The 21,255-nt window shown below is 39.7% G+C and overlaps 1 pseudogene; it reads left to right on the top strand.

Annotated features, from left to right (window-relative positions):
* Nucleotides 1-222: 222 nt before the first annotated feature.
* Nucleotides 223-709, top strand: LOC118573613 (annotated as a pseudogene).
* The last annotated feature ends 20,546 nt before the right edge of the window (nt 710-21,255 follow it).

The raw sequence follows: 21,255 nt of genomic DNA, 5'->3' as shown, positions 1-21,255 counted from the left end.
ATCTCTAGGTTGAGCAGTCTAGAAACATTTCCCACTAAAAGGAAATCCACTTTTGAGAAATGAATGATCATAGTACTAGGATAAAGAATGTATCAGTTAAATCTACTACAATAAGGCCTCAAAAAGACCAGAAGTTAAGGTAAAGGAATTCACACATCACAAAGATAGAACAATTTGAATATCAAATAAAATGACTGAAATAGGCAGTGGTGGTGATGGGTGATGGACCAGTCAGGGGAGCAGTTCAGAGGCAGCAAGCCCACCATCTCTGAGCAGATCCTGAAGGCAGAGGAATTTTTGCTACAGGGTTTCATCCAGGATCAAGCTGGGAGAATGGCAGTGGAAACACCTGAGCTGACCTTGGAGCAGCCACCAAGAAGCTTAGTGAGTGTCTTAGTCTAATTGGAGATGATCTGGCAACTGAGATGTTTGCTGATCGCAACTTCAGCTGGGGCCGGGTTGCTGTCTTTTTCTACTTTGCTAGTGAACTGATGCTCAAGGTCCTGTGTACCAAAGTGTCCGAGCTAATCAGAACCACCATGGGCTGATACTGGACTTCCTCCAAGAGTAGCTGTTTGTCTGGATCCAAGACCGGGGTGGCTGGAATGGCCTCCTCTCACACTTCAGGACCCCCACGTGGTAGACAGTGGCCATTTTTGTGTCTGGAGTTCTCACTGCCCCTCTCACCATCTGGAAGAAGATGGGCTAAGGCCACCAGCAGCTTTGAACTGTGTTTTTTCTTCATAAATTACGGAATTTTTTTCCAGGAAGAATGGAGACAGGGGACAGGCATTTTTCTTACTTTTATAATTATTGGGTAGGATGGGAATGGTGGCCTGGGGAGGGAACAATAGACCTCAGGTCCACTTTGAAAAAAAAATGACTGAAATACATTTTAAAACTTCCAATGTAGAAATAGCAACAACTAATAAAGATAATAAAAAATAAATAGACTAATTTAACTTCCTTTCAAGGGCTTGGGGAAGGGAATTCATTGTTTTAAAAACTGAAATATCATCCTGAGCGAGGTAACCCAGACTCAGAAAGACAAACATGGTATGTACTCACTCATAAGTGGATACTAGATGTAAAGCAAAGGGGAATCAGACTGCAACCCACAGCTCCAGAGAAGCTATGAAACAAGGAGGACCCTAAGAGGGAAGGGACATACGGATCACCTTGGGAAGGAGAAAAAGTGGCGATCTCCATGGGTAAACTGGGGATGGGGGCCAATAGAGGGTAGGGCATGGGGGATAAGAACATGAGGGAATAGGATGGTCAAGCTGGGGAAGAGATGAAGGACAACCCTAGCTTAGACTACTAGCGATAATAATGAAGAGGGTGCTTGAACTGGCCTACCCCAGTAATCAGATTGGTGAATTCCTTACTTGTCATCATAGAGCTGATGCAGAGATCCACAACCAAGCACCAGGTTGAGCTCTGGGAATCCAGTTAAAGAGAGGGAAGAGGAATTATATAAGCAAGGAGTGGGGGTCAAGATTGTGATGGGGAAATCTACAGAGACAACTGAACCAAGTTTATAGGAACTCATGAACTTTAGAACGACAGGAGACAGTTGTGTAGCTTAGTCTGTTTGAGGAGCCCCTGGCAGTGGGATCAGGATCTATCCCTGGTGCATGAGCTGGCTTTCTGGAGCCCATTACCTATAGTGGGATATCTTGCACAGCCTTGATGCAGGGAGGAGGGGCTTGGACCTGCCTCACCTGAATGTGCCAGGCTCTGCTGACTCCCCATGGGAGGCCTTACCCTTTTGGAGGAGGGGATGGGGGGAGGGGAAGGTGGGAAGGAGTGAGAGGAGGGATGAGAGGGAGAGTCTGTAGTTGGTATGTAAAATGAATAAATTTTTTTAAAATAAAGAATAGAAAAAATGTAGACAAAAGTGTATCTCATAAAAATTGAAAACATTGCAAAAGAATTTGGCATTCATGCTACTCTTCCTATGCTAACACTCTTCTCTTTTACTAATGAATAGAGTAATTTATAGTAGAAGTTCAGCTAATGAGTATAAAATAAATTACAGAATTAAAACATCAAGTACAACAAGTCATAGAGATGGATTTTTGTTTACGTAGATTTCTATCAGTCTAGAAACTTCAAAACAAAATTTATCTTTTGGCTGCTTCTACATAGAACTTTCATTTCTGAGTAATATGAGAATGTACATTAAGTCTAGAGTCTTGACAGTGACCCTTTATACTGGAACTCTTTCCTTTTCTACCCAGACTTCTAGAAATTTCTGTGGGATGGGTTTGGCTCAAAGTGCCCCCCCACACACACCATTTTTGCCTAATGATGTTCATGCTGCAATTCAGAATTCTGTCACAAGATGGCACCAATGCACCCCATTATCGGGGCTGGGGGGGGTGGTAATACTGCTCTGTTTTAACTATACATGGCTTGGAAGTAGGACTATTTGCCGGGGAGGAAAAGAACCAGTGAGAGGTGGGAAGGAGAAGAAGGAAAGAGGATTAAACAGTTTAATATAAGCAAGATACAATGATACATAAAAATATATCAACTAAATTCAAAAATACCTCAATTATGATCTAGCTTATAGCTTCACAAACAGAATAATTCTAGGACTATTCAAAAATACTTTTAATGGATGTAAACTCATTTTAGCACATCCATGGCATGAAATATCAGGTAGCTCCATCCTCCCTTGGCAGTAGCATGTAGGAAGGTATTCTTCAGTACAGTGCAGGTAAGAGGTGATGGAGAGAGGATGGGGATGTCAAACTGAGGTCTTGGTAGCTGAGTCCATAATGTCCCAGAGAGGGGCTGAATGGGAGGGATAGAAGGCAGCCTGAGAAATCTGTACAGGCAGGGGTGACTGTTCTATGATGATTTTCTTTCCCTGTGGTCATAAAAAGATGCCATCTTCGACTTTGTCTCAGTAGCCATGGCAACCAGAGCAGAACAATACATTGCTAGCCAGGCTTTTGTTGATGGTAATGCAGCTCTCTGCATTCTCTAGGGAGGGTCTGGAAACCCTCGGCTGGGAATCTAGGTATAATTCCTCCTCTAGTTGCAAGTTATCTTACAAAATACTAGAGTGTTAAAGATAAATAAAAGACAGATTAAAAGCAGGATTTCATGATGCAGCTTCCATGAGATCACCATGCCTGACTGAGTGGGATTTTACCTTGAAAGTAACCCCTAATGTATGCTTTGTAAGAAAATAGTACACTCATTGGTCTCATCAAGTTTTGCTTCGGTGAATTTGTTCTTCAAATCCTCATACATAGGCCCTCAGGTAGCCATTGCTACTTTAGGTGAGGATCTAGCTCAGCAAAGTGCATTATCAATTATTGCTAAGAAAATGTCAAGTGGACACTAAGATCAGCTTGGAGGGATTTCTACTGGGCAAATCTGAAACAATTTGTGGATCAAAACATATAATGATATGAACGGGGTAATTCTTTTAAAAATGAGAGCTTGATTCATACTGATAAATTCATTAATAAGAGTATTTTAAATAAAAAAGAAGTGAAAATCTTACACTAATTATTCTAGAAGGGCTCTAGCAGTGTAGGAAATGCAACATTTGACCACTATTTTAGTAATAAATGATTCAGGTAAGAATCCTAAATGGAAAAAGCTCTAGTCTATCTGCGCCATATCACACTGCAGTCATTGTGTTACCATGGTAACCATGCTAGCCAGAAGAGATGAGAAAAACAACCACTAACCACCCTAATCTTGTCTTTAGTATGAGCTAGGAAACCATGTAAACTGGCATGATGCACAGTAATTGACTTCATGTATCCCTATAATCCCTTACACAGTAAACACGGCTGGAAGCTTCAGTAATACATATATTAATGCCTACACAAAACCCCACATGTAATTCCCTCCTCCCTTGCCTCTTTCTCTCCCTCTCTCTCTCTCTCCTTCTCTTTCTTTCTTCCTTTTCCCGGCTCCAAGATACCAGAAATTCACAGAGACAAACTGTTGAAGGGTAAAAAAAGAAATGCCACACAATCAATACATTCAACTTGGAAAGTATATGTATTTAAAATAAAAACTCTTTAAGAAATTATTTTTTCACAGCTACACAGATGACTCTGCAATTAAGAGCAAATATTGCTCTTGCAGAGGACTTACGTTTGGTTCTCAGCATTCAAATCAGGTGACTAACAACTGCCTCCAGGGGGATCGATGCTTCTGGCTTCTGTGGGCATCTGCATTCATATGCATGTACATGATTAAACATTAATCATTGAAAAATGTCTTTTTTTTTTTCAGAGACAAGCTATTGGATTGACTCTAGGACATTTTTCTTCTACTTTAATGACGAATGTTGCAAAGAATGTAGAAGGCAAAAGAGAAGCATAAACAACTGCACGTGCTCCTCAATAACTGCTGTGAAGAATTTGGCTGTTGAAAGTCAATGAAAGGAAAGTAGATCACAACTGTAATTTAAGAGTTACTAGGATGAAGATGTACCTAGAGATAAAGCACCCCGGATTTCATCCACAGAGCTGGGAAAGAATACTGTTATTTGCAGTAACACCAGAAAGTATGAAATGGTTAGCAGCAGTCTGCCCGCTGATATCTCCATACCACTAACCAGTATAAAACAGAAAATAAACATCTAATAGAAGACAGCATAACTGCTCCCCATGGGAGGCCTTACCTTCATGTATGAGGGAATTGGGGGTGGGTTGGGAGAGGGAGGCTGGAGGGGCAGGAAGAGGGAAGAGGAGGATCTTTGATATGTAAACGAATAAAAAAATTTCTTAATTAAAAAAATAAAAATGAACTGTGACAAGAAAGTATTGTTAGGCTTTCTATTATCCTCCAGCTGTTCTATGGATATAATGAACTGCCACAAAGATGCCAGCAGACATTTTCTTAAAAGATAAATCAACAGGCTCATCCCCAAACTTGTATGCAAATGCAAATGACTATATTAGAAAATGGATTTGAAAAAGATCAAGGCAGAGGGAGAACACTGCCTGGTTTCAGAAATTCTTATAAACATCTCCAAATGTTCCAAAGTAAAAAAGGAGATCAGAGGCAAAGAATAAATAATTGAAAAACAGATAGACAATACATATTTGACCACTAATTTTTGGAAAACGTGCAGGTAATTCAATAGAGAGCAGTTAGGATATTTTTCTTTTATTTCAGGAAATAATACTGTAACAACTGGATATTCATATCCACAAACATAAACTGAGACTGAAATACTATCCCATATACAGAAGTCAACACAATATAAACCATAGATTTTTACATAAAACTCAAAAATGGGACTTAAGAGATTTGCTCATTGGGTAATAGCCTCCCAACATCCACATGAAATAAAACCCACTTTGCTGTACACAGACCAGGAATCTCAGTGCTGTGAACAAAGACATCGGTGCTTGCTGGCTGCTGGCAGCTTAGGTATAGGCTCAGTGAGAGAACATGTTTCAGAAAGTCTAAGGCAGAGCATCTATAGAGCAAGGCACCTGACATCCTCTGGCCTCTGTTACAGGTATCAGTTACATACATACATACATGCACATGTACTACACACACAAATACCCACACACACACACTCACTCACACAAACACAAAAATTTTAAACTAAAAAAATCATTTTAAGACATTTTTTCAAATCTTAAAGCTATACAAAATCTAGCAGAAAATAGAGGAATAAATCAAATCCTGTTCCTCTTGGGCTAGGTAAATATTTCACAAATAAGACACCAAAACAACATTTTATGTGTAAGCAAACTAAGACTTTCCTCAAAACTGAACACTTTGACTCTTCAAAACAGACAGCTGAACAAGTGAGATGGCATATTTGCAACTAGGATAGAATGTTTGAATATCATATAGTTGCTAGGGGATTTGTAGTAGAGTATAGACTATTGAACCAAACATAAAAAAATGTACATTTCCCTAAGCAAATTGGGAGAAAGATTTAAATACAGACTCTGCAAAAGATAGAGATACATGAAGTGAAATAACCACTTGAAAAGAAATTCTACACCACTGATCACTAAAGAAATGTTTAAAAGACAATCTGCAATGATATATTACTACATCCTTGGAGTACATCCAAATTTTAAAAGACTGAATGTAAATGAGCATTAGCAAGTTTGTTAAGGATAAAATTCTACATTGTTGATGTACAATCATTTTGTAAGAAGTCTGACACTTGGTTGCAATGTCAATCTTACATGTACCTCATGATGATTCAGCTATTGAACTCTTGAAATATACACCCTAGTAAATAAAGTATATGTCTGTGGCAGAAGAGTAGAGGTTAGAGCAAGCTCTGTGAATATTAACATTTGAAAGAAGCCAGTTAGCAGAGAAAGCCTAGAAGTCCCTCCTCACCTGGACTCCTTGTAAATAACAGAACAAGCATGCAAATAGTTTACCATATACAAACGTGGGAGAGGTAAGTACTATGTAAGTAAACTGTGATATGCCTTGTGGCCCAGCACCTTTCAAGTGCATGCTTTTTCCTCAGGTCTAGCCTGTTCCAACTCTCAGAAGTGCTTTCCCTTTCTTAAAATGTTATCTCAGAGGCTGGAGAAATGGCTCAGTGGTTAACAGCGCTTGCTTATCATGTAAAACCCAGGGTTTGATTCCCTGCACTCACACCGGATGGGTCACAACTGCCTAAAACTTCATCCAGTTCCAGGCTATTGGATGCTATCGTCTGTCTTCCAAGGGTAACTATACATATGTGATGCACATACAGACAGGCACACACACATACACACTTATGCATAAAATAAAGATAAATATACTATTTCTATTTCTATTTCTGTGTGTCTTTGGTCCAATTCCTTTCCACAGGACACACAGGACTTGAACAGTGGGATATAAGAACTTGTATACTTCAACAGGTATCCACTGGGTTCTCTGGGACTCAGATTGGCATCTATAATATTTCCATGAAAATATTTATTCATTAATGTTCATTAAAGTATTATTTACAAGTATTAAAACTGGAAACAACCTAAATGTCTATTAACAAGTCAATAACACCATTTGTAATATAGCTATCTAGTAGACCACCGTTCAGTATTCATATATTGGAATATTAGTTTAAAAATAATGAGCATCAGTGAGATGGTTCAGTGGGCAAAAACACTTTCTGCCAAGCCTAATGACCTGAGTTCAGTCCCTGAGACTTCACAAAATGGAAGGAGAGAGTCAAGTCCCACAAGTGGTCCATTGAGTTCCACATGTGCACTATGGCACACACATGCATGCACACTCGCACTCACATGTGCATGCACACACATATACACTCACACACAAAAAAATAAAAATTTGTATGAGAACATGGCAGTGGGAAAGGTGAGAAGACAAGGTCCCACAAAACTGAAAACGTTAAGTCCTGGAAAACCATAATAATAGTTAGACCTATCTAGTTATTTTATGGGACATAGTTGGGTATGCTTAAAACTGACAAACTAAAAGCTAATTATTATTTTTGAAAATGCTGTGCCCAGTTAAACCCATTGAAGATAGCCTCATAGGCCCCAAAGTGTGTTGGTGTTGCATTAAGGAAAGAAACCTCAGCACTTCTCCTTGGGTTAATTTGACCAAGTATGAGTCCAGTTTAAGTTCTCTGCTTCTCTCCCAATGTCTTTCCCCCCTCCCCTTTTTTCTTCAAGAAAGAGTTTATCTGTATAGCTTTAGAGCCTGTCCTGGATCTCACTCTGTAGGACCAGGATGGCCTCAAAATTACAGAGATCTGTCTGCCTCTGCCTCCTGAGTGCTGGGATTAAAGATTTGCGCCACCACAGCCTGCTCTCCCCGTGTCTTCTATCTACCTCTAGCTTATGGTCTCTGGCTGGTTTGTAATCTGTCTGTTATGAGTCTAACTATGCTTGTCTTACGTCTGACTTAAATGGGCTTCACTCTGTAGTTATTGAATGGCGGAGAAAGCATCACACAGGGAAGTATTGATGGGTACTTTACAGAAGTCTTTAATCTTTTATAAGGACTTAACTCATGGACTCCAACAGGCCCAGTTAGGAAACAAATGCGGTTAAGTAATATCTATGTGTTGCATTTAATATTTATTTTGTAAGATCACTTTTAACCTGTTTGCTATTTCCAGTAGATGATTACCATAACATACATACACACATGCATTTGCTCACTAGGTCAGAGGCATGGAAGAATATATATCTTAATGTATAACTTCAGTTATGCATTAGCTTACATCATAAAAGCTGATCACATGGTAAGTCAAGTCAAGTAAGGTTGGTTGTTCCACCGTCCACTTAAAGGCAGGTTGAGAAAACAGGCAGCTTACACAGCGGTACAGCAGGCTCTGTCAAGTGACCTCAAGGTGTATCAACTTTGCTATGAGGTCCAGTTCAAGTCTCTGAATATAAGAGATATTGCTATAAAAGTGTATCACCACAATTGTAAATTCTTTTTTTTTTTCGTCCTCTTCTTCTTTTTAAAGATGTATTTATTATGTATACACATGACAGAAGAGGGCACCAGATCTCATTACAGATGGTTGTGAGCCACCATGTGGTTGCTGGGAATTGAACTCAGGACCTCTGGAAGAGCAGTCAGTGTTCTTACCTCTGAGCCATCTTCCAGCCCCATAAATTCTCTCTCTCTTTTTTTTTTGGCACATACTCATTGTATATAATGCTGGGTTTCGTAAGGATGATTTCTTACAATTTCATAATACACATTGTATTCACCCTCACCCTCCATAACTCCCTTACTCTCCATTCTCCATTTCACTGGAGTCTTTCTCTAGTCTCTTTTCTCATTTCATGTCACACACACACACACACACACACACACACACACACACACACACATCTATATAAAATCTAGGATCCACAAATGAGAGAAAATGTGACACTTGTCATTCTGAATTTGGCCTATTTGCTTAATATAATGATCTCCATTCACATCTATTTTATAGCAAATGATATAATTTCATTGTTTTTATGACTGGATAAAACTATATTTGCATATGTGCCATGCTTTATCTATAAATCTGTTGATGCTTATCTAGGATAATTTCATATCTTGGATGTTGTGAATGGTGCTGCAGTAAATATGGGTGTTCCAGTATCTCTGTCGCATGTTAACTTAAGGTTCATTGGTTATATAACATGAGGTAGTATAGTTATATCATAGAGTAGCTCTATTTTCTTTGTGAAATCTCTACTCTGATTTCCTTGGTGGTTGAGCTGATTTATATTCATAGCAGCAGTGGGTAATTGTTCCTTTTCTCTCACATCCTCACCAGCATTTTTATAAGTTGTTTTCTTAATGGTAACCCTTCTGACTGGGGTGAGACAAGATTCCATAGTAGTTTCAGTTGGCATTTCCCAGTGGCTAAGGATGGTGAGCAGTTTTCCATATTTGTTGGCCTTTTGTCATTAACCTTTTAAGAACTGTATACAGGGAGAAAAAAGGAGAGGAAGGAGAGACACCAGCCACCACTGAAGGAGCAGCAAGATGCCAGCAGACTTGTAAGGCCACGGCCATGTGGCAAAACATAGATTAATAGAAATGGGTTAATTTAAGATATAAGAGCTAGCTAGCAAGAAGCCTGCCATAGGCCATACAGTTTGTAAATAATATTAAGTCTCTGATTATTTTATACACAGCTGCAGGACAGCAGGACGGGGCAGAACTGGAGAAACCTTCTGGCTACAATTAGCCCATTTATTATTTGGGCTGTTTTGCTCTTTGTTACTTAGGGACATTTTGTATTTCTTTATGCATTCTAGGTACCAATTCTCTGTAATGTGTATACTATTTAAGATTTCTCCCATCCTGTAGGCTGTTTTTCGTTTGACTAATTATTTCATTTGTTGTTCAGAAACATTTAATTTTATGAAATCCCTTATCAATTTTCAGTCCTAGGAAATGATGAATTATTTTTTATTTAAAACATGCATTTATTTCAGCATACTATTTCACTACATCCATACAGTGCATATTGCTAATTACCAGCCTCTTTTTTGTCAGCCCTACTATAATAATTACTACTCTACATTCAGGTTTGTGAAGATCTCTGCAATGCCATGACCATCAGAAGAATGACCTGCATGAAGCATGAATAAAGTCTGATTCAATACAACTCAGTAGCCAGTGGTGGTTCAAACTTCTAAAGCCTGACATAGGACAGTTTATTTTAGGCATACTTAAGCACGGTACAATTTGGGGGGGGGCAGTTTTCTGGTGTGCACAATGAGGCATAATTACATCAAAACTCTTCTCAAAGTACATATCATCTCTTCCGTGAAGTTGAGCTCTATAGACAGGCTACCTGTGTTCACTTAAGGGCCTAAGGGAGTACCTGGTATGGTTTCAATCATAAAGATAGCACAGAAGTCACCTAGACTATTAGCTATCTCTGGTCCTGCTTGTGGGACCCTGGGGTGACCTCTGGCCTCACAGATAGTGCAGAGTTTGTCTAAACTAGTAGCCACCTCCAGTCCTGCTTCTGGTAGCATGGGAGACCTAGGTATGGCCTGGCCCTACAGATAGTGCAGGCATTACCTACCCTATTAGCCACCACCATTCCTAGCCTTCTGGATGGAAAACAAATTATACATCTCTTCTGTTGAAGAGATAGCCTGCCTGTTTAACATTTCTGGTTTCCCTAGTGCTTATTATGAGTACAAGGACCTTTGTGCTCCCAACACAAGTTGACTTTAGAATTCCATAAACAAGAAAAGACCACAGACATTTTGACATGTTTACTAACACAGTATGACTTTTGAATAAATTTATAATGTGTTGTATAAAGTGACCATTGAAAAATGTATAGAAAACCTTCAAGTTGCTAAGAAGGCCTTCTCATCAATGGTGTATTTCCTCACCCATCTGGGACATTCACAGGAATCAATGACTACCATTGTTACAAATCAGTCCTTTTGTTTTTTTCCAGATAGAATTTATGAGCACAAGTGCTGGTCTTTGGTAGCTTTTTTTATTCCTACCTGATGTGTGTGAGTAATAGTAGCAGTCAGATTGGAGTAACAGCAGCAGATGCCATCATCTAGTGTTATAGTTCTCAGACAGGCTTCAGGTTCCTTGATTCTTAGCTATATCAGTCTAATCACTCTTGTGTAGGCCCAGCGTAGCAGAACTCAGCTCTATCCATGCTATAGTTCTTCTACTGGCCTAGGAAATTGTGATTTCTTAGACCTGAACAGAAGCTGGCTTCCCAAATTCCTGTGTAGGCCTACACATCTGGATTTCTCAGCCCTTAACAGAAATCAGTGTCACAGCTTGCAAGCCTGAGGTATCTGAAAGCATTGACCCTAAAAGCTCGGCATTTCTATCACATTATTCCGATAATAGGGTCTGCAGTTGCTGTTTAGGCACTTACACACTTCAGCTTTCTGTCCTCTCTACTTCTCTCATCCCCTTTATTCCTGCTTTGGCTGCTCTCTTGATCTGTTCAGCTGCCCTTTTTATTTTCAGTTGTCAACCAGACAGCTGTGTTTCCATTTCAGCTGCTTGACTTGCCTGCCACTCAGCTGTTGCTGAAGCTGACACTGTCGTTCTGATGACTCTGCTGTCACTGCCCTTCTTCAGTCTCTAATGTTCCTTTTTGTTCCTAAGAGAATAATACACAGTTTATTCTGGAGCCATTTTGAGTGAACATGGCCTGGAAAGACAGATTTCAGTTACTTCAAATTCCATGTTCCAATGTGCATCCATTTGGATTACCAATTTAACCCATGATAGTAAAGGTACAGAATAGACTACTTGAGAGAAGTAGTATCCTTTATTAGATATCATGTATCAACACACAGAAAGGCATCCCAAGACAGATGTATCTCCCACCCAACTCATCAAACCTGGACATGTCTTTACAACCAGCTACTTAAATGATCCAGAGAAAAGTGTTAGAGAAAGGTATTCAAGTCAATCACAGCACATCCTAGATGTACATGAAAATACGTGCTTGCTCTAGTCATAGTACATCTTGAATACAAATGGGACTTTGTGTTAGTACCAATCACAGCCTTGTCTCCTTATCACCAGTCAAGCTAGTCCCTCTTCTAGGCCACTAAGGAAATTGCCCCTCCTCCGGCCAGGATAGGAATGGTTGCAAGGTCATCTAGAGCTTATCAAGGCTTATGATAACAAAAATTCTGGTACTAAGTATTTCAAACAGCCCTGGCTATGTCTGTGCCTTCAGGAACTCGGGCAATCTGATGTGTCATTGTGTAGTTCTCTCAAGTCATCCATGGAGCATTCACAATGCCTGCTGCTGGAATAAGGGCAGAGCTGGCTGTTTGACTGATTGTCCTTTGTTCAAGGTAATCAGAACAGCATGGGAGAATCTAGCAGCTGTCAAATAGGGAAGCAAATTGTTCTATCTCCAATATCTTAGCTTATTTACAGGAAAATAAACATCAGAATGAATACTTACAATAAGAAAATGAACAACTTATTATTAACACTAATAGTAATTTTAATAGGTTTTAACAGTAGCTAACACCTGTCCAGTGCTCTAGGAAGAAACACTCTTCTCATCAGATCATTCTTTACTATTAAGGAGCTATCACAGTTTCCATGGTACCAGGTTTCTATAGCAACCATGATGTGGAGGTGCGTATATTAGCCACATTAGAGATTCCTCATATGAGGCACCAAAATGCATCAGTTAAATGTATTAGTGACAAACTCAGATTCACCAATATGTATTGGTGTCACATTAAAGAAAAGAATTCTGGGAGTAGTTTAATTAAAAGCTAACCCAATTTGGATTATCTAATTCTTTTCCTATGTCCTCTGTCATTCTGTACCTTATGAGTTTTGGGTATCTGTAATCTGTTTGTTGTGTGAGTCTGGATCTGTGCCTGCATAAATTCTGCCTTGGCTTGTGTGAGTCTGGATCTGTGTGTCTAACAAAGGGCTTTGGCTCTGTTTTATTGAGCAGCTCAGGAAGCTTCACATGGGAAAGGAATGAGGGATATTTTACAGAAATCTTTAACAGAGATTTATAAGAAATTAAGTCATTGACTACAACTGACAACTGACACAGATATAAGAAATAAATGTTATCAAGCAATATCTGTATGTTGCTTTTAGTGTTTATAGCAGATATGTGCTTTATAAGATCACTTTGGATGTGCTGGTTGTTTTCAGCAAGTGGTTACTATAACAAACATACAGATACACATATATGCTCCCTGGGTCAGGGACATAGAAGAGTACAGATCTTAAGACTAAAGCTTTGTAAAAGTTGATTATGTGGGGGATTCATGACAAGTAAGGTTGACTGTTACATTGTTCTCTTAAAGGTAAACTAAACAAATGGGCTGAATACACAGTAAGTTCCTAAGTCTTAAGTGACTTCAATGTGTATTACTAACTTTGGCTGTGAGGTCCAGCAAAAAATTCCAGTTTCTTAGAATATAAGAGATATTATTATGATACTGTATCACCACTTGGAGATTTATTTCTTATGTATCTATTTTCTAAATCATATAATTGGAAGGAAAAATAAAGGTTGCAAGCCCAGACCTTCTGTCTTTAAATATTTTGATAGTAAGCTCTTCAAGAGAACTTACTCTTGTCTAGTTCCATGGGAGGAGGGTCTTAAACTAAATTCACAGCTCTTCTCCCTTCTGTGTGTCTCTTTGTGTCTCTACTATTCCTATGTCTTATTGTGTGATACATAGATACTCAGTGCCCTCCACCCAAATATGTTCATGTAAACAAAGAATATAACAAAAGAGCGATGGAACAATATATCATCTATATTCCTTGAACAGCAAAACATTTATTGCAGACAAAATGGAGAAGAAGAAAACAAATGACAATTGTTACTAGTGATAATGTGAGGAATGGGGACTCTTATTCACTATTGGTGGGAGTAGAACTGGGGCAATCACTATAGAAGTCATTTTATTAAAGATATAAAAAGAGCAGCACTCAGAATGCAGAGGCAAGTGGAGCACTGAGTTCGAGGCCAGCCTGGTCTATAGAGTTCCAGGACAGTCAGGGATCACAGAGATGCTCTGTTTCAAAAACAAATAAATAAATAAATAAAATCTAAAAATAGAATTACTTTAAGATCCAGTTATGATGGATTGAATGAGAACAACTCCTATTGGCTAATTCAGAGAGCACAGGTCTATGGGCCGCAAGGTGCTTGGCAATTAGGATGTCCACATAATATTTGTCTTTTGAATATGTTTAGTTTATTCACACAAACATTCCTTATAATATCATGCTAATATAAAAATTAAGCAGACATCCAAGCAGGGGAACAGTTGTTTGGTTGGACAGACATGCTGCTGCAGGATTCCACCTGGGAATCTTCTCTATTGAAGATGCTTCAGAAACTTGCAGGCTCAGGCCAGGTCTGTTGTGAAGTCCTTCAGCTGGAGAAGGCTGGGAGGATGGCACTGATGGAGGTCTCAGGAGGTCCTTGACAGCATAGGCCAATGGCTAGAACTGACAATCTGGCCTGTGCGGCTCCAGGGACAGTACTGGAAATTCAACAGTCACTGAAGCCAGGAACACACAGAGGCTGGACAATCTTGCCTCAGGAGCATGGCAGTGCAATCCTAAAGACAATTCCCTAAGTTGCAATTTTCATATCACTCCACTAGGCAGTAGCTTTACATTATTAGGGATCACAGCTTGAGGCTGACTCACTAGCAAATCAGCACCACCTTGGGGTTAGGTCTTTACATACCAAGGCCTGTCCTGGACAAGGCTCCTATCTGAGGTGCCAGGCAGCTTGGCAGGGAGTTTGTGTCTGAGTCCTAGCTCTTATTACACTGCCTCCTGGTAAGCTCAGGCATCATATTATTTCAAGTCACACAAAATGGCTTTTGAGTTACACAACATGACTTTTAAGTGGTATTCTTTACAGTTCATATATTCAAATACTTGGTGGAACTGATTGGGAAGGATTAGGAGGTGTAGTTTGGTTGGAGGAGATGCCACTGGAGGCAGGCTTTGAGGTTTCAAAAGCCCACGCCCGGTCTCAATTAGGTCTCTCTGCCTCCAACTTGAAGATAAAGATGTAAGCCCTCAGCTACTGTTCCAGTGCCATGCATGCCTGTTGCCACACTCCCTGCCATATCTAACAACAGTAACTAAATTTCTTTTGTAAGTTGCTTGGTCATGGTATCTCTTCACAGCCATAGAAAAGCAACTAAGACACCAACTATATCACTCCTGGGCATCTACTCAAAAGATTTCATATCTTACTACAAAGATAATTGTATAACCATGTTTATTGCTGCTGTATTCACAATAACTAGGAAATAGAATCAGCACAGATGTTCATTAATAGATTTATTGGTGTGTATATTGTTTATATGAATTGTCTGCTTATAAAATTTAACTATTGATCTATTAATTAGTAAGATTTCAGTACAAATAAAGGTACTAAACAGAAAAATTAAATGTTAAGTAGAAATAAACCATTGTACCAAAGCAATCATCTAACTACAAAACAAAAAATGAATGTAGTTAAGTCCTATAATTTTTTTGTTTAAGCACAACTCATGCAGAATAATATTAAATGACTGAAGACATCAATCATATTAATAAAGGTAGAGTTAACTCAGTTATAAGAAAAAAAGTAGTTTCAAACTGCCTATTGAAGCAAAATCCAAAATGATATTCTTTCAAGTAATATGTTAAAGAAAATATTCAGGTTAAAAGATTTCAAATATCTGGGCAGTGGTGGCACACTTCCTTAATCCCAGCACTCGGGAGGCAGAGGCAGGCGGATCTCTGTGAGTTTGTGGCCAGCCTAGTCTACAGAGTGAGTTCCAGGAAAGGCACCAAAACTACACAGAGAAACCCTGTCTTGAAAAAATTTGAAATAAGCAATTATATGTCAGAAAATTGCCAACAATAAGGAAGTAGAGTTAAGAGTAAGGCTATAGCTAAGTGGATAACAATTAACTATCATGAAGAAAGTCTTTGGTTCTATACTCAGTACCACCAAAAGAGAAATAGAAAGAGAGAGAAAAGTAGAAAGGAGAGTAATCTTGATAAATAAAAGAGAAGAATACAGGCTAAAATGGACTTAAATAGACTGAAGACCTGGTTGGTAGAGCTACTAGCTACAATTCATAAAGATATGAGAGATTAATACTCAAACTCAATCACATAATGAAAATATTCATAAAGATTCACATTTCACAGTGACTTACTTTGATGGAAGCTGTGGACTCAGGATAGGGACAAGGTCTGACAGCAGCTTAGGCCTGTCATGATAAATAGAAAAGAAAGGTGAAGTGAAAAACTTTTGGTGAGCCCTGACAAAGCATTGCTCCTAAGCAAACACACTACATGCAACAGAGGTAATACAAGAGGTTCATTGGGGGTTGGGGAGAGCAAAAGGCCATACCTGAGTGGGGACATGAGAGAGGCAGGCAGGCAGATGGACAGGCAGAGAACAGGGAAGAGGAGCAAGAGACAAGAAAGGCAGGATAAGCATGAGAGAAAAGATGAGCGTAGAGAGGGAACTGTGCCTGGCAGGCATTTTTAAGGGGTGTGCATGGACAGGTGATAACAGCTGAGGCCAGCTGCTGCCTTGGTGGAAACTAACAAGGCTCACAGATGTGTGAGGAATGTCATATCTCCCAGCAGCTTCAGTGAAAGCTATGGACCAAGGGTGGGGATTGGATTCAACTCTGGGTTATCCCACAGGCACTTGAGAAGTTCTAGATCTTACAGGGACTCTAGCAGAGGCTGAGGACTCTGGATGAGGACCAGACCTGAACTGAAGTAAATGAAGTCCTGGACTGAATGAGTGCTTGGGGAGGTTATATCTTGCAGTGGCTTCAGCAAAAGCTGCAGGCCTAGGGTGAAAAGCAGATATGACTCAGGGTAAGGCTCACGAGCATGGGGACAGTTCCACAAATCACAGGAGAAGTGTAGAAAGAGGCAGGAGGCCAGAACAGACATAAAACACTGTCTGACCTACAGAGGAAGACTTGTGATAATTAGAGCTTCTGGCTCTAAATTTGAGTCCCACAGAGGGAAATGACAGCCTAACCCTACTATGATTTCATCATCCACTGCAAGAGTTGCTGCTGACAGGAAAAAAATGGGACTTGAATTTAGAAACATGAGAAATATTAAAGAATGAAAAACTAAACCAACAAACTAACTCCATATGTGCAAATTCTCGCTGATAAAGAGAAACATGAAAACCCGAGAAAGCATGTCTTCTACACAAATCACTAATCCTATAATAATAATCCCTAATGAAAACAATCTGAAAGAACTTCCAGACAAATAATTCAAAAGTGAAAAGGGATAATGGCAGATGAGAGGAGCTCTAGAGAGGGAAATATCAAGATACGGGGACATGAAGGGAGAAATAGAAAACCCAGGGGACTTAGCTGCAGAGGAGGACAGAGGCCAATACAGAAGACAAGGGAGGAAAAAAGTGTAAAGACTAAATAAATAACACTAAAGATGTTTGAAAAAGCAATGAGGACTCTTACTATTGTATATTTACTTAAAATTATATGTAATATTGTATACACATGTATATAATTTAAATGGAGTTATGCCACTTTGAGGTAACAATGCTGCCCTGTAGATTAATCTAACAAAAACTCCAGTACTGGCCATGAGAAACCACCTCCGGAATTGTTGCTCAGGGACCCAAAATATAGGCTATTGCTATTGCTCTTGGTTGTCTCCCAGAATTTAAAGATAACTCCCTGTTGCTGAGTACAACCTACTCAGATGCTTTGGACTGAATCTAACCCGGAAGCTGGTCTCTGAAGACTAGCCTTCATAGTACTGGAAGGTGTCGTGTAAACTAAGGGAGGCAAACATTCAATATTCCTAGACAGCTGTGTTGCCTGTTAACCACAACAATGACCAGGATGGCACAATAACGTAAAGGGTACAGTAGTGGCATGCACACCTTTGGTGGTAACCAACAGTGTCTAATTGGACTTAAGGTCTGCTCAACAGGACAGAAATCATGCTTACTACTGTAAACCTAGCCAACTACCAATGCATAGTAAGGTTATGGATCCCTGTGAGTTCAAGGCCAGCCTGGTCTACACAGCTAGTTCCAGGACAACCAAGGCTACACAGAGAAACCATGTCTTGAAAAGCACACCTCCCCCCAAAATAGCAGTATACAAGCTTCCAGTAATGTACTACTTGTACCTAGAAACTGCCTATAGGATACCACAGAACAGGACGGCACATTCTTGGGGATAGGAGGATTCTTTGTCTCTCTCCCTAATGAAACATGCTGGCACAGGGCCCAGGGCAAGAATGGGCAGATTTCAGTCTGAGCTCCCTGTGCCTATCACTCCATGCTCCATGGAGATTCAGCTCCCATTGCAAAATATCCATATAATCTCAGCTGAAGATAAACAAATGCAGGCTAGATTCTGCTCTTAAAATCACCAGTATTGCCAGGCAGTAGTGACACATGCCTTTAATCCCTGTACTTGGGAGGCAGAGCCAGGCAGATCTGTGAGTTCGAGGCCAGCCTGTTCTACAAAGCAAATTCCAGGAAAGGCACCAAAACTACACAGAGAAACCCTGTCTTGAAAAACCAAACCACACCAAACAAAACAAAAATCACCAGTATTTTGTGCTGGTGTCTTTTTGGTTCCTCGGTCTTTTTAATCTCCAATGAAACATCTCAGAGGAGTTACAATACTTAGTGTAGAAGATCGGCAGAGTTTATTATAGAGTAAGTGAAACAGACTCAAGGGATAGGAGTGGGCTGTGGTCAAAGGGACCATTGCAGACCATAATTATTATATTTACTGGTATTACCTTACTGGTAGGAGTGTATAATAGCCAGAGACCACTGTACTAATCTACATTTATAGGTAGACTTCATACTATTTCTAAAGACTCCAGAACAGAGAGCACTTTCCTGTCCAGTTCTATTTGATTTGACTTTTACAGTGTAGAGCAATGGTATGTATATATCGGTTTTGTGAGGTTTAGGGTTCCTAGGACCACATTTATCCAATTATCAATTAAGGACTATCCAGACAATTTAGAATGTCTTGTCTCCTTTTGGGCCAGAAATATGACTCATGTCCCATTCCTCTGGCTAATAGCTAGAGTTCTGCAATTGCAGTTCTGTCTTTTACAAGCTGTTGAGTGTGAAGGAGAGGTCCAGTTAGAATATCCTTCAAGTCTGCTAATATCCAACAAGCCATTTAATACTCTCAACACATCATGGCGTTGTCTATTAAATAATCATTCTGGTCAAGTTTGGGATGACAACTGATGCCTGTAACCCCAGTACTAAGAATGAGGCAGAAAGATTACTGAGTTCAAGGCCAATTTATGCTACATTGTGAATACCGAGCCAGCCATAGCTACATAGCAAGACAATGTTTTGTTTCATTGGGTTTTTTTTTTTAATCGCCCTGGTCACCATGGTTGCCTAGATGGCACTAGGTTTCCATGGCAACCATGAAGAGCAGGCTTTTCTATGAACTGAATATGCCTCCAAAATATGCCTTTTGGAGCATCTATGTATCCCTTATACCAAAGCACCTTCACTCTTGGGTCACAGGATAAAGCATACTTAATGGAGGAAGTGTATCAAGATGCAGACAATTTGAGAAACACTGATCAGGATATAACACAAAGCCTGTTCTTAGACATAGACTCTGTTTTTCTTACCAGATCGCCTCAGATCTCCATTAAAAAGGCGCTAATGTCATTATAAAGATGATGGGTTTCTATGGCAACCAACATGCAGAGGATGTTCTACAAACTGCAATGCCTTCGTGAAGCTTTCATTACTCTTCATTGTCCCTGAAAACAAAACATCTCACTCTTCGGGCCACCTGAAAAAAAGCATATTCATTAGAGAAACCACAGTAATACACAGGCAATGGTCAGGACTCTGCTCAGGTAAATGTTTTCTTTGTAAGAGTTGCTGTGCTCATGGTGTCTCTTCACAGCAATAAAAATCTCAAATGAAGAAAGGATGAGTCTTCTGGTTGCTGAGAGTAAATATGGCTTCTGAGTCTTCAGAGAGAAAAAAAGAAGGGAGATTTCCCCCAGATAGGCAAGTCTGATGGTCCTTCCAGGATTAGGGTTCCATATGAATGCTTGAGGTGGTTTTTGGATGGACCATCTAAGATGAGCCTCCAGTCATGAGAAAGACTTTCCAAATTAGACTAAGCAATAGATGGTCTTACTATCTTCCCCTCTTATCCTTGTATGTTTGATGCTCTGGCATCTATGGTCTCACTGACTGGAGAGAGACTGTCTGTCTCAGGGTTACTTATTCCTAAAGCCAAGTAAAGAGCTCAAGAGTACACCACTCCTATCCCAATGGACTGGTACAGAGCATCCCTCCCACCCTCACTACATAGCTCCTCTATTGGACTCTTACATTCCTTACATATAGCTTACAAATTTCTCAGATGTAGCTATAGCAGGCCTTGGCACCAACACAATTGGAGAAGTCTCTGGACTCCAGGGCCTGCTGAAATTCTTCGGAGTACTTCAGAATCTGCTTGTCCTATCATGCTTGTCACTTTGCATAGACATGCTTTCTTCTTGCTCCTTCCTGACCCAGTCTGCTGCTTCTCTGTGCAAACTGTGTCAGGATGTGTCGCTCCTCTTAGGAACATCAAGAAACAGATTCTTCTCATGGCATGGATTGTCTGATCTCCCTCGTAGGCTCTACTTAAACATTGTGAAACTGTCTCAAAGACGGGAAACTGGAAGGCTCTGAGTCAGCACTGTATAAGCACACATGGTGGCTCACAATTATAATCGAAGCACCCTGGATGTGAAGGTGAGGGAGCAGAAGTTCAAGACCATCCTCAGCTATTTATAGAGAGAGCTTGAGGCCAGCCTAGGCTACATGAGATGCTGCCACAAAATGCAAAATAATAATAATAAATAATAATAATAATAATAATAAATTAAATAAACAAGTAACAAACATGTCTAACTGAAAGATGTTAATTCTGTTATTTTTAATTGTATTTGTCTTATTTTATTTTTATTTATGTATATTGTGTGTGCCATGCATGTGCAGGTGCCATGGAAGCCAAGTGTTGGATTACCTGGAACTGGAGTTACAGGTGGTTTGTGAGCATCCCAGTGCAGTTGCAGGGAACCAAATTCCAATCCTTTGTGAAAGTAACAAGTACTTTCAACCACTGAACCAATTTTTTTTTTTTTTTAGGAAAAGTAAATGTAATGGTCAGTTGCCCATAAAACAAGTCAGAGGTTATAATCTTTGCATTCTTATTGAGAGAATTGAGAAAAATG

Source organism: Onychomys torridus, chromosome X, assembly GCF_903995425.1.
Source record: "Onychomys torridus chromosome X, mOncTor1.1, whole genome shotgun sequence".
NCBI lineage: Eukaryota > Metazoa > Chordata > Mammalia > Rodentia > Cricetidae > Onychomys > Onychomys torridus.
The sequence above is the reverse complement of the archived record's forward strand: the minus strand, read 5'-3'. Positions and strand labels throughout refer to the sequence as shown.